The sequence below is a fragment of the Syngnathus scovelli genome, chromosome 4, assembly GCF_024217435.2.
Source record: "Syngnathus scovelli strain Florida chromosome 4, RoL_Ssco_1.2, whole genome shotgun sequence".
Taxonomy (NCBI): Eukaryota; Metazoa; Chordata; class Actinopteri; order Syngnathiformes; family Syngnathidae; genus Syngnathus; species Syngnathus scovelli.
The window spans coordinates 232,501-242,500 of record NC_090850.1 but is presented as its reverse complement, the minus strand read 5'-3'; the positions used below and the strand labels follow the sequence as shown (position 1 = coordinate 242,500).

The following is a 10,000-nucleotide window of genomic DNA, read 5'->3' as shown; positions in this document are numbered from 1 at the left end:
TTATAAGCACCGCGGAGGTGGTCGCGGCGCCTCATTCGACTTCCAGCGGCCGGCAAGCTCGCGCACCCGCCCGGCACATCCGGGAGGCCGTGCGCACGAGCCAAGTGGCCGAAAATAGCCCCCGCCGAGCGGATCGGCTGTTTATAAGCACCGCGGAGGTGGTCGCGGCGCCTCATTCGACTTCCAGCGGCCGGCGAGCCCGCGCACCCGCCCGGCACATCCGGGAGGCCGTGCGCACGAGCCAAGTGGCCGAAAATAGCCCCCGCCGAGCGGATCGGCTGTTTATAAGCACCGCGGAGGTGGCCGCGGCGCCTCATTCGACTTCCAGCGGCCGGCGAGCTCGCGCACCCGCCCGGCACATCCGGGAGGCCGTGCGCACGAGCCAAGTGGCCGAAAATAGCCCCCGCCGAGCGGATCGGCTGTTTATAAGCACCGCGCAAGTGGTCGCGGCGCCTCATTCGACTTCCAGGGGCCGGCGAGCTCGCGCACCCGCCCGGCACATCCGGGAGGCCGTGCGCACGAGCCAAGTGGCCGAAAATAGCCCCCGCCGAGCGGATCGGCTGTTTATAAGCACCGCGGAGGTGGTCGCGGCGCCTCATTCGACTTCCAGCGGCCGGCGAGCTCGCGCACCCGCCCGGCACATCCGGGAGGCCGTGCGCACGAGCCAAGTGGCCGAAAATAGCCCCCGCCGAGCGGATCGGCTGTTTATAAGCACCGCGGAGGTGGTCGCGGCGCCTCATTCGACTTCCAGCGGCCGGCGAGCTCGCGCACCCGCCCGGCACATCCGGGAGGCCGTGCGCACGAGCCAAGTGGCCGAAAATAGCCCCCGCCGAGCGGATCGGCAGTTTATAAGCACCGCGGAGGTGGTCGCGGCGCCTCATTCGACTTCCAGCGGCCGGCGAGCTCGCGCACCCGCCCGGCACATCCGGGAGGCCGTGCGCACGAGCCAAGTGGCCGAAAATAGCCCCCGCCGAGCGGATCGGCTGTTTATAAGCACCGCGGAGGTGGTCGCGGCGCCTCATTCGACTTCCAGCGGCCGGCGAGCTCGCGCACCCGCCCGGCACATCCGGGAGGCCATGCGCACGAGCCAAGTGGCCGAAAATAGCCCCCGCCGAGCGGATCGGCTGTTTATAAGCACCGCGGAGGTGGTCGCGGCGCCTCATTCGACTTCCGGCGGGCGGCGAGCTCGCGCACCCGCCCGGCACATCCGGGAGGCCGTGCGCACGAGCTAAGTGGCCGAAAATAGCCCCCGCCGAGCGGATCGGCTGTTTATAAGCACCGCGGAGGTGGTCGCGGCGCCTCATTCGACTTACAGCGGCCGGCGAGCTCGCGCACCCGCCCGGCACATCCGGGAGGCCGTGCGCACGAGCCAAGTGGCCGAAAATAGCCCCCGCCGAGCGGATCGGCTGTTTATAAGCACCGCGGAGGTGGTCGCGGCGCCTCATTCGACTTCCAGCGGGCCGCGCACTCGCGCACGCCGCCCGGTTCAAATTTTCTAAGTGCAACGCACAATGAGATGCATGAGAAACGGCCTTGGTTACCATCACATTTGAAGCGATGAATACGAAGTTAAATTTTATGACTCGGTGTATAAGTCGAGGTCGATTTTTTTCGGTCGATTTTGGATCGAAAAAGGTCGACCAATACACCGGCAAATACGGTATATATACTTATTATAAATGTAGTATTTATTTATATAGATTTATTGTTTATTTATATATATAAAGGCAGGTCCGCAAAAATATTTCTGACGCGTAGCCGGTCCGTGGCGCAAGAAAGGTTGGGGACCACTAGTCTAAAAGAATCTGGCCGTAACTGGAATAGGGTTCTACGCGAATGCCCAACGGAAAAGTGAAGTGCACAAAACCTGCATTTGGCTGTATCAAAATAAATGTCATGAAAAAGGTAAAAACACTACATGGAAGCGCAATGTGTTGTGCTGGGTTCTTTTACAAGTAAAGACTGCTGCTTTGAGTTCACAGGGAGCCATGCTCTTTATTCACTGTACATAGTCTGTCCTCTAGCGGTAAAAACGTGAACTGCAATGCTATGGCTGTCGCCACACAATGTAGGTTTTAAACTCGTGTTGTAGTTTCAGTGTCGGAGTTCAAACTAGGCTTGCAGTTTCCGAATGCCATTCGTGATGGGTGCTGTAAAAAGTTCTTGGCTTAAACGATTGAAGTGCACATAAGAAAAAAAAAAAAAAAAAAAAGCTTACGGTAACTGGTATTCCCAGGCGGTCTCCCATCCAAGTACTAACCAGGCCCGACCCTGCTTAGCCTCCGAGATCGGACGAGAGCGGGCGCTCTCAGGGTAGTATTGCCGTAAGCCGTGAGACCGCTCAGAATTTTTCATTTTATAGACACAATCGCCCCTGAAACCATGCCAAGCAGCGGCGGGACTTGATGGCTGTGGTAAAAGTTTCCTTTCACAATTGACGTGGGAAAAAAAAAAAAAAAAAGGCTTTCAGCACCTGGTATTCCCGGACGGTCACCCTTCCCTTTTGTTTTTCTTTTTTTTTTTACAACCAGGGCCCCCCTCCGCGAGTCGTCACCTTATCGTGGTGGAGGGGTTTGCGTGCCCCTATGATCCTAGGAGCCATGTTGTCGGGGGCTTCATGCCCCTGGTAGGGTCACCCATGGCAAACGGGTCCTAGGTGAGGGGCCAGACAAAGCACGGCTCACAAGCCTCTTATGATGAGTAATATAAATGGACTTAGTTTTCCCTCGCCCGGACGCGGGTCACCGGGGCCTCCCTCTGGAGCCAGGCCTGGAGGCGGGGCTCGAAGGCGAGCGTCTGGTGGCCGGGCCTTCGCCCATGGGGCCCGGCCGGGCATAGCCCGAAATGGAAACGTGGGTCCCCCTTCCCATGGGCTCACCACCTGTGGGAGGGGCCGAAGGGGTCGGGTGCAATGTTAGCTGGGCGGCAGCCAAAGGCGGGGACCTTGGCGGTCTGATCCCCGGCTGCAGAAGCTGGCTCTTGGGACATGGAATGTCACCTCTCTGGCTGGAAAGGAGCCCGAGCTGGTGTGCGAGGCAGAAAGATTCCGACTAGATATAGTCGGACTAGCCTCCACACACAGTTTGGGTTCCGGTACAAGCCCTCTCGAGAGGGGTTGGACTCTCTTCCACTCTGGAGTTGCCCACGGTGAGAGGCGTCGAGCAGGTGTGGGTATACTTATTGCCCCCCGGCTGGGCGCCTGCACATTGGGGTTCACCCCGGTGAACGAGAGGGTAGCCTCCCTCCGCCTTCGGGTGGGGGGACGGGTCCTGACTGTTGTTTGTGTCTATGCACCAAACAGCAGCTCAGAGTACCCACCCTTCTTGGGGTCCCTGGAGGAAGTGCTGGAGAGCGCTCCTTCTGGGGACTCTATCGTTCTACTGGGTGACTTCAATGCTCACGTGGGCAATGACAGTGAGACCTGGAAGGGCGTGATTGGGAGGAACGGCCCCCCTGATCTGAACCCGAGCGGTGTTCTATTGTTGGACTTCTGTGCTCGACACGGATTTTCAATAATGAACACCATGTTCAAACATAAGGGTGTCCATGTGTGCACTTGGCACCAGGACACCCTAGGCCGCAGTTCGATGATCGACTTTGTAGTCGTGTCATCGGATTTGCGGCCGCATGTTTTGGACACTCGGGTGAAGAGAGGGGCGGAGCTGTCAACTGATCACCACCTGGTGGTGGGTTGGCTCCGATGGTGGGGGAAGATGCCGGTCCGACCTGGCAGACCCAAACGCTCTGTGAGGGTCTGCTGGGAACGTCTGGCAGAATCTCCTGTCAGGAAGAGCTTCAACTCCCACCTCCGGCAGAGCTTTTCCCACGTCCGGGGGAGGCGGGGGACATTGAGTCCGAGTGGACCATGTTCCGCGCCTCCATTGTTGAGGCGGCCGACCGGAGCTGTGGCCGTAAGGTCGTTGGTGCCTGTCGTGGCGGCAACCCCCGAACCCGCTGGTGGACACCGGCGGTAAGGGATGCCGTCAAGCTGAAGAAGGAGTCCTATCGGGCCGTTTTGGCCTGCGGGACTCCGGAGGCAGCTGACAGGTACCGGATGGCCAAGCGGAACGCGGCTTCGGCGGTTGCTGAGGCAAAAACCCGGGCGTGGGAGGATTTCGGTGAGGCCATGGAGAATGACTTTCGGACGGCTTCGAGGAAATTCTGGTCCACCATCCGGCGTCTCAGGAGGGGGAAGCAGTGCAACGTCAACACTGTTTACAGTGGGGATGGCGTGCTGCTGACCTCGACTCGGGACGTCGTGAGTCGGTGGGGAGAATACTTCGAAGACCTCCTCAATTCCACCTACACGCCTTCCATTGAGGAAGCAGGGCCTAGAGACTCTGAGGCGGATTCTCCAATCTCTGGGGTCGAAGTCACTGAGGTAGTTAAAAAACTCCTCGGTGGCAAGGCCCCGGGGGTGGATGAGATCCGCCCAGAGTTCTTAAAGGCTCTGGATGTTGTGGGGCTGTCATGGCTGACACGCCTCTACAACGTTGCGTGGATATCGGGGACAGTGCCTCTGGATTGGCAGACTGGGGTGGTGGTTCCCCTCTTTAAGAAGGGGGACCGGAGGGTGTGTTCCAATTACAGGGGAATCACACTCCTCAGCCTCCCTGGTAAGGTCTATTCAGGGGTGCTGGAGAGGAGGGTCCGTCGGGAGGTCGAACCTCGGATTCAGGAGGAGCAGTGTGGCTTTCGTCCTGGCCGTGGAACAGTGGACCAGCTCTACACCCTCGGCAGGATCCTCGAGGGTGCATGGGAGTTTGCCCAACCAGTCCACATGTGTTTTGTGGACTTGGAGAAGGCGTTCGACCGTGTCCCTCGGGAGGTTCTGTGGAGGGTGCTTCGGGAGTACGGGGTGCCGAGCCAACTGATAAGGGCGGTTCGGTCCCTGTATCACCGATGCCAGAGTCTGGTCCGCATTTCCGGCAGTAAGTCGGATTCGTTCCCAGTGAGGGTTGGACTCCGCCAAGGCTGCCCTTTGTCACCGATTCTGTTCATAATTTTTATGGACAGAATTTCTAGGCGCAGCCGAGGCGTTGAGGGGGTCCGGTTTGGGGACCTCAGCATCGCGTCTCTGCTTTTTGCAGATGACGTGGTGCTGTTGGCTTCTTCAGGCCGTGATCTCCAGCTCTCGCTGGAACGGTTCGCAGCCGAGTGTGAAGCGGTCGGGATGAGGGTCAGCACCTCCAAATCCGAGTCCATGGTCCTCGATCGGAAAAGGGTGGAATGCCCTCTCCGGATCGGGGATGAGATCCTGCCCCAAGTGGAGGAGTTCAAGTATCTTGGAGTCTTGTTCACGAGTGAGGGGAGGATGGAGCGTGAGATCGACAGGCGGATCGGTGCAGCGTCGGCAGTAATGCGGACCCTGTACCGGTCCGTTGTGGTGAAGAGAGAGCTGAGCCAAAAGGCAAAGCTCTCAATTTACCGGTCGATTTACGCTCCTACCCTCACCTATGGTCACGAGCTATGGGTCGTGACCGAAAGAACGAGATCTCGGATACAAGCGGCCGAAATGAGTTTTCTCCGCAGGATGTCCGGGCTCTCCCTTAGAGATAGGGTGAGAAGCTCGGTCATCCGGGAGAGACTCGGAGTAGAGTCGCTACTCCTCCACGTTGAGAGGAGCCAGATGAGGTGGCTCGGGCATCTTATCAGGATGCCTCCTGGACGCCTCCCTGGGGAGGTGTTCCGGGCATGTCCCACCGGTAGGAGACCCCAGGGACGACCCAGGACGCGCTGGAGAGACTATGTCTCTCAGCTGGCCTGGGAACGCCTTGGGATCCCCCGGGATGAGCTGGATGAAGTGGCTGGGGAGAGGGAAGTCTGGGAGTCCCTCCTGAAGCTCTTGCCCCCGCGACCCGACCCCGGATAAGCGGAAGAAGATGGATGGATGGATGGACAACCAGGGCCGAAACAGGCTTTCTTCCAAGGCTTTTGGTGTTTTCTGGAAACATGGCTATCATGAAAAGTTATTGACAGCTTTTTATGCGGTAGCACGAATTTGCCGTTGCGACCTGCATTTTGCTGAATCAAAATAAATGCCTTGAAAAGTTTAAAAACACTTCATGGAAGTGTTGTGTTGGGTTCTTTTACAAGTCAAGCCTGCTGCTTTGAGTTCACAGGGAGCCATGCTCACTGTACATAGTCTGCTCTCTAGCGGTAAAAAATTTAACTACAATGCTGTGGATGTCACCACATAATATAGCTTTCAAACTCGTGTTATAGTTTTAATGTCGGAGTTTAAATTAGGCTTGCTGTTTCCAGATGCCATTCGTGATGGGTGTTGTAAAAAATAGCTTCTTAAACGATTGAAGTGCACATAAGAAAAAGAAAAAGCTTACAGCACCTGTTATTCCCAGGCGGTCTCCCATCCAAGTACTAACCAGGCCCGACCCTGCTTAGCTTCCGAGATCGGACGAGATCGGGGGTTCTCAGGGTAGTATGGCCGTAAGCCGTGAGGTGACCCAACATTTTGCATTTTATAGACACAATCGCCCCTGAAACTAGCGAGCGAGCCAATGAAGCCTTCAAAACTGCTTCGGCACATGGAGACCAAGCATCCTGCATTAAAAGACAAACCTTAACCACTTCGGGTTTCATTGTCTCCGATTACGCCTGGATGGGACCGGCTCGTTTCTGAGAAACAAGCTCGGTGCTCCCAATAATTCAACGTAATGGTGACTTTTATTTTTATGTGGTTTATATTTGTTTTTATGCCAGTCGTATCATTTTATTTAATCGTATTTACCGTATTTTCCGGTATACAGGTCGACTCGGTGTATAAGTCGACCCCCTAAAATTCGACGGAAATTTACGATTTTATGATATATCCTTTGTATAAGTCGAGCTCAATTGTTGCATTATATTAGACTTCAAAATTCAATATGCGAAATTTATTGACGAAATGTCTTCAAATTCTGGGAGGCCGTGCGCATGCTGCTGTTTATAAGCACCGCGGAGGAGATCGCGGCCGGCGAGCTCGCGCACGCCGCCCGGCACCAACGGGAGGCCGGAAATAGCTCCAAGCCGAGCGGATCGGCACTTTATAAGCACCGCGGAGGAGATCGCGGCGCCTCATTGGACTTCCAGCGGCCGGCGAGCTCGCGCACCCGCCCGGCACATCCGGGAGGCCGTGCGCACGAGCCAAGTGGCCGAAAATAGCCCCCGCCGAGCGGATCGGCTGTTTATAAGCACCGCGGAGGTGGTCGCGGCGCCTCATTCGACTTCCAGCGGCCGGCGAGCTCGCGCACCCGCCCGGCACATCCGGGAGGCCGTGCGCACGAGCCAAGTGGCCGAAAATAGCCCCCGCCGAGCGGATCGGCTGTTTATAAGCACCGCGGAGGTGGTCGCGGCGCCTCATTCGACTTCCAGCGGCCGGCGAGCCCGCGCACCCGCCCGGCACATCCGGGAGGCCGTGCGCACGAGCCAAGTGGCCGAAAATAGCCCCCGCCGAGCGGATCGGCTGTTTATAAGCACCGCGGAGGTGGTCGCGGCGCCTCATTCGACTTCCAGCGGCCGGCGAGCTCGCGCACCCGCCCGGCACATCCGGGAGGCCGTGCGCACGAGCCAAGTGGCCGAAAATAGCCCCCGCCGAGCGGATCGGCTGTTTATAAGCACCGCGGAGGTGGTCGCGGCGCCTCATTCGACTTCCAGCGGCCGGCGAGCCCGCGCACCCGCCCGGCACATCCGGGAGGCCGTGCGCACGAGCCAAGTGGCCGAAAATAGCCCCCGCCGAGCGGATCGGCTGTTTATAAGCACCGCGGAGGTGGTCGCGGCGCCTCATTCGACTTCCAGCGGCCGGCGAGCTCGCGCACCCGCCCGGCACATCCGGGAGGCCGTGCGCACGAGCCAAGTGGCCGAAAATAGCCCCCGCCGAGCGGATCGGCTGTTTATAAGCACCGCGGAGGTGGTCGCGGCGCCTCATTCGACTTCCAGCGGCCGGCGAGCCCGCGCACCCGCCCGGCACATCCGGGAGGCCGTGCGCACGAGCCAAGTGGCCGAAAATAGCCCCCGCCGAGCGGATCGGCTGTTTATAAGCACCGCGGAGGTGGTCGCGGCGCCTCATTCGACTTCCAGCGGCCGGCGAGCTCGCGCACCCGCCCGGCACATCCGGGAGGCCGTGCGCACGAGCCAAGTGGCCGAAAATAGCCCCCGCCGAGCAGATCGGCTGTTTATAAGCACCGCGGAGGTGGTCGCGGCGCCTCATTCGATTTCCAGCGGCCGGCGAGCTCGCGCACCCGCCCGGCACATCCGGGAGGCCGTGCGCACGAGCCAAGTGGACGAAAATAGCCCCCGCCGAGCGGATCGGCTGTTTGTAAGCACCGCGGAGGTGGTCGCGGCGCCTCATTCGACTTCCAGCGGCCGGCAAACTCGCGCACCCGCCCGGCAACTCCGGGAGGCCGTGCGCACAAGCCAAGTGGCCGAAAATAGCCCCCGCCGAGCGGATCGGCTGTTTATAAGCACCGCGGAGGTGGTCGCGGCGCCTCATTCGACTTCCAGCGGCCGGCGAGCTCGCGCACCCGCCCGGCACATCCGGGAGGCCGTGCGCACGAGCCAAGTGGCCGAAAATAGCCCCCGCCGAGCGGATCGGCTTTTTATAAGCACCGCGGAGGTGGTCGCGGCGCCTCATTCGACTTCAAGCGGCCGGCGAGCTCGCGCACCCGCCCGGCACATCCGGGAGGCCGTGCGCACGAGCCAAGTGGCCGAAAATAGCCCCCGCCGAGCGGATCGGCTGTTTATAAGCACCGCGGAGGTGGTCGCGGCGCCTCATTCGACTTCAAGCGGCCGGCGAGCTCGCGCACCCGCCCGGCACATCCGGGAGGCCGTGCGCACGAGCCAAGTGGCCGAAAATAGCCCCCGCCGAGCGGATCGGCTGTTTATAAGCACCGCGGAGGTGGTCGCGGCGCCTCATTCGACTTCCAGCGGCCGGCGAGCTCGCGCACCCGCCCGGCACATCCGGGAGGCCGTGCGCACGAGCCAAGTGGCCGAAAATAGCCCCCGCCGAGCGGATCGGCTGTTTATAAGCACCGCGGAGGTGGTCGCGGCGCCTCATTCGACTTCCAGCGGCCGGCGAGCTCGCGCACCCGCCCGGCACATCCGGGAGGCCGTGCGCACGAGCCAAGTGGCCGAAAATAGGCCCCGCCGAGCGGATCGGCTGTTTATAAGCACCGCGGAGGTGGTCGCGGCGCCTCATTCGACTTCAAGCGGCCGGCGAGCTCGCGCACCCGCCCGGCACATCCGGGAGGCCGTGCGCACGAGCCAAGTGGCCGAAAATAGCCCCCGCCGAGCGGATCGGCTGTTTATAAGCACCGCGGAGGTGGTCGCGGCGCCTCATTCGACTTCCAGCGGCCGGCGAGCTCGCGCACCCGCCCGGCACATCCGGGAGGCCGTGCGCACGAGCCAAGTGGCCGAAAATAGCCCCCGCCGAGCGGATCGGCTGTTTATAAGCACCGCGGAGGTGGTCGCGGCGCCTCATTCGACTTCCAGCGGCCGGCGAGATCGCGCACCCGCCCGGCACATCCGGGAGGCCGTGCGCACGAGCCAAGTGGCCGAAAATAGCCCCCGCCGAGCGGATCGGCTGTTTATAAGCACCGCGGAGGTGGTCGCGGCGCCTCATTCGACTTCCAGCGGCCGGCGAGCTCGCGCACCCGCCCGGCACATCCGGGAGGCCGTGCGCACGAGCCAAGTGGCCGAAAATAGCCCCCGCCGAGCGGATCGGCTGTTTATAAGCACCGCGGAGGTGGTCGCGGCGCCTCATTCGACTTCCAGCGGCCGGCGAGATCGCGCACCCGCCCGGCACATCCGGGAGGCCGTGCGCACGAGCCAAGTGGCCGAAAATAGCCCCCGCCGAGCGGATCGGCTGTTTATAAGCACCGCGGAGGTGGTCGCGGCGCCTCATTCGACTTCCAGCGGCCGGCGAGCTCGCGCACCCGCCCGGCACATCCGGGAGGCCGTGCGCACGAGCCAAGTGGCCGAAAATAGCCCCCGCCGAGCGGATCGG

At 60.6% G+C, this 10,000-nt stretch overlaps 1 non-coding gene and 1 pseudogene across 1 annotated transcript; both read right to left on the bottom strand.

Annotated features, from left to right (window-relative positions):
- Positions 1-2,211: 2,211 nt before the first annotated feature.
- On the bottom strand, positions 2,212-2,330 carry LOC125967832 (5S ribosomal RNA; annotated as a pseudogene).
- A 4,004-nt stretch (positions 2,331-6,334) lies between these two features.
- On the bottom strand, positions 6,335-6,453 carry LOC125967875 (5S ribosomal RNA). The gene has a single exon (XR_007480943.1). It is a non-coding gene; the product is annotated as a 5S ribosomal RNA (ribosomal RNA).
- Positions 6,454-10,000: the final 3,547 nt, after the last annotated feature.